The sequence below is a fragment of the Anabrus simplex genome, chromosome 13 (genome assembly GCF_040414725.1).
Source record: "Anabrus simplex isolate iqAnaSimp1 chromosome 13, ASM4041472v1, whole genome shotgun sequence".
In the NCBI taxonomy this organism is placed as follows: Eukaryota; Metazoa; Arthropoda; class Insecta; order Orthoptera; family Tettigoniidae; genus Anabrus; species Anabrus simplex.
This window is the reverse complement of record NC_090277.1, coordinates 60,024,779-60,031,376: the sequence shown is the minus strand read 5'-3', so window position 1 is coordinate 60,031,376 and position 6,598 is coordinate 60,024,779.

The window sequence follows — 6,598 nt, the reverse complement described above, 5'->3', positions numbered from 1 at the left end:
GGGCTATTAATATATCTCACGAACAGAAGCGACACTTTCTAGGTTTTGTACGGCATTTGAATGGAATCAAAACAGGTATTGTAGTATTTCCTTACAAACCATATTGAGTGCAGTTGTAGCTTGGTGTTACTTTGATGTCTATGGATTTGCGTACTCTTGAGAAAGCTACAAAACAGCTGTCCAAAACTAATCACTGTCAATAGCGTCACTCCATATGAGCTCCGTGGAGAGGTTTTGTAATTTAATCCAGGCTTTTGGCACACATTCTGGTGATTAGAAATTCTATAACACCACCTCCCACATTCTGACGGTAAAAACAAATGGGATTCAAACTGGCTAACCTCGGTGTCAGACCATATAAACTTGACGCGTTAACGACAATGGCCATCTGATGGGCTGCTATTTCTTGTGCTAATCGACAGAGATAAACCCAGAATGGAAAAAAAATGATTCATGCATTTCACTGAAAGATGGTATTTTTCACTGAACAGTTCAAGTATGTTGGTCATAATTGCATTGTTCTTGTAACCCATAACCGACACCAGTTTAAGTCTCTCAGATATCTGTGGAAGGCAACAGAAGCCAGGATATACTCAGTTCGACATCATGCTGATCGATATAGCTGTGAACCCACATCATTATGGCAAATATATGATGATTTTGCTGGTAGAAATATATTCTTCTTTAAAAAAGTACAAAAGTTGTGGTCGTGAGAGGTTCATTGTATTTTTCTTGTAAAGAAGACATTCCAATCTATAACTGGTACAAATTTCAACTGTTGAAACCTTCTCGTTTTCTCAATATCGCTGTGAATGACAGACAGAATTAGGGATTTTATATATATATAAGATAATTTTGCCACTATATTAATGGTGGTAGTATACCATATATACAGAAAGCGGCACCCAGCTGTGCATCCCACTCCTCTTGGATACTACTTCAGCGCAAAACATTTGCCAAGCTAAGTGTCACTGGCCTGTGTCCAGCGACTTACTGCCGTGTGCGTCAATGTTATCAGTCAGGTACACATTTGACATGGTCCCCGCTCTGCTTATCGTCCCTCTCCCACTGCTGCGCTCCCAAGGCCAAGTGCACAGCTAGTTGCCGGAATCTATACATTAATACTCCGTGCCATCAAATAATCTACGCACCCTAATTAGGAGAAACATTAAATTAAATAAAAAGAAATGTGTGTTTTATTTTCAAGAATTAATCATTAGATTGATGCTTTAACAGCCCGTAATTGTAGTCGTGATAATAATATTTGGGCTTTTGCCGTATCAAGAAAACAAGGTGAAATTAATCGTACATAATTATGTACTGTACTACAAAACAATAAAATATACATATGTTTTAAGGAATGCATCATAATCTTCACGCTGTTGCAAAGCATCTGGGACTCTACTTACTGTATAAAGGAAAAGAAAAAAAGTTATGTAGAATTTTTATCAATTTAATATTAATGTGTAATACATCAAAATATTAAAGTCAATACAGTAATTGCATGCTCCCAAATGTGTATTCATCATTGCCACTACTGGAAGAATCATGTTTGTCATTGCTATCTTCCCATAGTGTCATCCTCAGTTCCATCAAGTGAATAGCGTTGTCCGGCTTTCTCTGTGGCCCTCAATACAGTATTCATTAAAACAACACATAGGCAAAACTAGCCAATTATAAATATCAGGGTAAGGTAAGCAAACAGCATGACAGTTCTGATCAAGCGGGTTGCCTCCCAACCTTTAGAATAAGGGGTTCATATTTTGAGGTAAAAAATGAAATGGCGCATGGCTTTTAGTGCCGGGAACCGAGCACGCCTTTACCGCCTCGGCCAGGCAGCCCCTCTTACATGGGGATAGACTGTCCATATATGTAGTTCCCTTTTAAAATCAACTTTCCTATGTACTTCCCAAAGACCTTTGGTATTGTAACGTGTTTTCTTCCTTTTCTCCTCCTCCCCCTGATTCTTTCTTTCTTACTCTCCCTTTGTATGCTTTATTATGAAACAAATTATAGTTGTATTGAGGTTAATGGTTGGGAAAACACCATATTTTTACAGATTAGTGATGTTCTGAGAAAATTTGTAATGATTTTTTGTTGTTGTTGTTTCATTCTCTCTTGAATACATTTGTAATCTAAATTTATTGTGGTTTTCACTTTCCTTGTAATCTCAACCTATCGTATTCCTCACTTAACTGGACACTCTCGGCTATTCAGAGGCTCACTCGCGTTAGTTTCCACTGGGCCATATATATATATATATATATATATTTTTTTTTTTTTTTTGTATGGGGCGAGGCTGCTATTTCTATTGCTACTCCTATTATTTTTACCGCATGGTCTCTTATTACTTATTGATCGTAGCTGGATGATTACAGTATATTGTGTACTGTATAAACTTGAGCATTTCCAAATCTCCATGTGTTATATATTGATGTGAACTTGTTCTATCTACCTATATCATCCCCCTGTGGGTGGGGGTGGTAGAATAATACCCACGGTATCCCCTGTCTGTCGTAAGAGGCGACCAAAAGGGGCCCCAGGGGCTCTGAACTTTGGAGCGTGGGTTGGCTACCACGGGGCTCTTAGCTGAGTCCTGGCATTGCTTCCACTTACTTGTGCCAGGCTCCTCACTTTCATCTATCCTATCCGACCTCTCTTGGTCAACTCTTGTTCTTTTCCGACCCCGACGCTATTAGGTTTGCAAGGGCTAGGGAGTCTTTCATTTTCACGTCCTTCGTGGCCCTTGTATTCCTTTGGCCGATACCTTCATTTTTTGAAGTGTTGCGACCCTTCCATTTCTTCCCTCTGATTAGTGTTATATAGAGGATGGTTGCCTAGTTGTACTTCCTCTTAAAACAATAATCACCACCACCACCATCTACCTAATATCATTGGTCATTACAGTGGGCAGCACCAATTCTCCTATCCACATCTTATGAGCAGTTATCATTTGTTGAGAATATACTTTCTAGATATAAAAAGTGGTTGACCCTCTCCAGTGTAGTATCCATAATGGAAATATTGAAAGCTGAGAGGTTCGACCCAGGTGCAAGCTGCGAGAGTACTTTGCTTTTCTGAGCATTAATGGAGAGACCAAAACAATTGCAAGCACTCTTCAAAATATTGACTGACTGTTGCAGCTCCTGAGGTGCGAGAGCAGGTGCTGCAGCGTCATATTGCAATTCCATAACAGAGATGGAACAGTCCCACATTGAAGCGATATCGGACATTTGCACCTCGGTTATCTCTAAGCATGGCAGCCAAGTGAAGAGTGTTGGAGCAAACGCACATCCTTCTTTCAATCCATGGGTGCTGGGTATGGACCAGAGAAAATATTTTAATGAATGATTTGACCAGATATACAAAATGCTGAGGATAGCCTGGATTTTCCTTGCACAGATCTAATCTGTCATGCTTGTGGAGGTTTGAAAACACACTGTGATTCAGGTAGGAACCTCTCAAAAATAATCTGCAGCCGATCGGGGAGAATTCTAGCAAGAATTTTACTTGCTATAGATAGCAGTGATATACCACTATAGTTGCCACAAACACTACGATCATCTTTCTTTCATTGTAATACACCCGGCAGCTTGGATGTTCGTGACTGTGGGAAACTGTAAGCGGCATTATTCACCGGATGCTAGAAAATGCTAAATTTAATTTTTTAAATGCTAAATTCTTAGTTTTAAAATACTAAAATATACCATTCAAATGATTTTATTTCTCTGCTTCTTTAAAGTACCGTAGTAGAAAGTATTTTTTGCTGATTGCACCTGAATACGAATCGTCTACATATTTTTATTTGTGCTGCCAAGCATTTACTTACTTTTCCAGAATCCTGATTCATTACAAATTAAATGCACAGATTCACACTTACCTAAACACTTTAAATTTCTGTTGGATGGTTTTCTTTTATTTGCACTCATTTAAAAATCTCTACATTAGAACACCCACATACTGTAGTGAATAAATCTGCAAACTGACTAGAAATCGCATCTGTTATTGTAAGCAACAACCAACAGGAAACAAGTTGCATCTTCTCTGTGAGTGGGACAGGGTGGAAGGAAGCTCAGATGCTTGGGACTGGGAAACTGAAAGCAACATTATTCACCTAATTGGCCAGGGAGGAGGGCATCCACTGTATAACTGCCTCTAATCAATTTGACACTTGAAAGAGAAAGCAGAGCCTGCTGGCAGACCTATCTCAGTTGATTGACAGCTAGGATACTAGTGGAATGTAGGAACGGAGGTGCTATTTCTTGTGACAGACTTTACGGAAGTGCGGTCAGTAGCTTAAAGCAAATCAGTTCATTGTCAGTGCAGATTCCTACTGTTCGTGCACCAAATGAGTTATGCTTATTGTAAACTCTAAAAGAGTACAAACGTGCGAGATTGTTCTCAATGTTTATAGTTTTATGAAGAGAGAAAGAATAAAACACAAGAATAGTATAAGTGTACAAAGTAAAATTTTAAACTGAAATTTACAACCAAAAAAAGAGGACAAACATGCAAGATTGTTCCCAATGTTTATAGTTTTATGAAGAGAATAAAAATAAAACACAAGAATAGTATAAGTGTACAAAGTACAACTATATTCTAATAAGAATGCTATGAAAGTGTCATTGAAGACAGTCAAGAGAATTTTAGTAGAACAGAGACAACACGAGACTGTGCAGTGGTTGCCTTATAAGTGAAGATTTTAAATAATTTTCAATCTGCTTGGCTAATTTATTAATAAATAAATATACCGGTAGTATTACTAAACTATCTCATTAGAATATTTATGGTATTGTTCCTTTGTATGTTTATTAGTGTCATAAATATATACCCCTAAAAATTAACAGTTAACATGCAAAATAAATTGTGGTACATAATAGTTTGTAAGTGAGAGTTGCTGCAGACATTAAATGTACTTTTGACATCCAACAAGGAGATTAGCAGGTGATGCAGGACAGCGTGATGAGTCTCTCTTCAGGTTCTCAGAAGACTTGCTCAAGGGCCAATTAGTTTTGCAACAAAAATATTTACATTTATTGAACTGGTAAATTAAATAAATTCATACAGAATGTATGAATATACAGACTATTCAGAATCTACATAAACATCTCATTGACATTTGGAATACAGAAAAATTGCATGAAAAATGGAATATCTAAGATCCTGTATTCCAGAATCCATGACCAGCTTAATAGGGAATTGGGTGAATATCAGGGTGGTTTTCATACAGGACGAAGTTGTCCAGATCAAATTATTGTTTCAAATGGATCATAAAACATCAACGCATTAGGAGCAAAAATTTAGTGATCATTTTTGTTGATTTTGATACTACCCATCATAAATCATTACTACATATCCTTACTGTATTTGGTCTACATCGGAAACTTGTTAACCTTATTGCGGTCACTCTGAGAAACACAAAGTCTAAAGTTAGGTTCAGAAATGAAATCTCTGAACCATTTGAAATTCACACTGGTCTTCGACAGGGAGATGGATTATCCCCATTGATGTTTAATTGTGTGCTGGAAAAAATTATGCCGGCCCAGTGGTGTAGGGGTTCCATGCCTGCCTCTTATCCGGAGGCCCTGGGTTCAATTCCCAGCCAGGTCAGGGATTTTTACCTGGACCTGAGGGCTGGTTCGAGGTCCACTCAGCCTACATGATTAGAATAGAGGAGCTATCTGATGGTGAGATAGCGTCTCCTGTCTAGAAAACCAAGAATAACGGCCGAGGGGATTCGTCGTGCTGACCACATGACACCTCGCAATCTGCAGGCCTTCGGGCTGAGCAACGGTCACTTGGTAGGCCAAGGCCTGTAATGCCATGGGGTTTGTTTGTTTGTTTGTTTGTTTGTTTGTTTGTTTGTTTGTTTGGAGAAAATTATGTATGAATGGAGTAAGTTATGTCCTCCGACTGTTAAGATTGGAAGAAATATTCAACTAAATTGTCTTGCATTTGCTGATGATCTGGTGCTATCAGCAAAATTTCAAGTAGGAATATTAGCAGCGAAGGTTGGGTTGAAAATATCTTTTGAGAAAACGGAAATGATGCCATCCTTTAATGTTGACACTCCACATATTATATTAAATAATACTCAGAAAATAGTTGTAAATAAATTTAAATACCTTGGTGAAATTGTCACTGGGAATGCTAATGAAAAAGCATCCATAGATAATAGAACTCTAAAACTGAGACGAGCACAACAAATTATATGGCCGAGTTAAGAAAAACAGTTTCTTTTGATTAATGCTAAATTGAATGCAAGTATGAAGAATGAGATTTCCACCTAATCACTACTTTATTACAAAATGTTTAAAGTTATCTACATTAAAACCCCACAGGCCCATTGCTCAACATAATGGAAGATTTTTATATCAATATGGACCAATACTCTAATCCCAACCTCAACTTAAATGAAATCACAGATAAAACTAACATCCTCTTCACAGCCATTCCCATTCTAAAAGACACATATTTAAAAAGAATCAGCAGACACAAACCCACACAAAACCCAAAAGACACAACCCACTCCACCCCACCCCTTCCAGAAGCTGCTTCCCCCTCCCCACCACCTCTCAATCTGAACACTACGACAGCC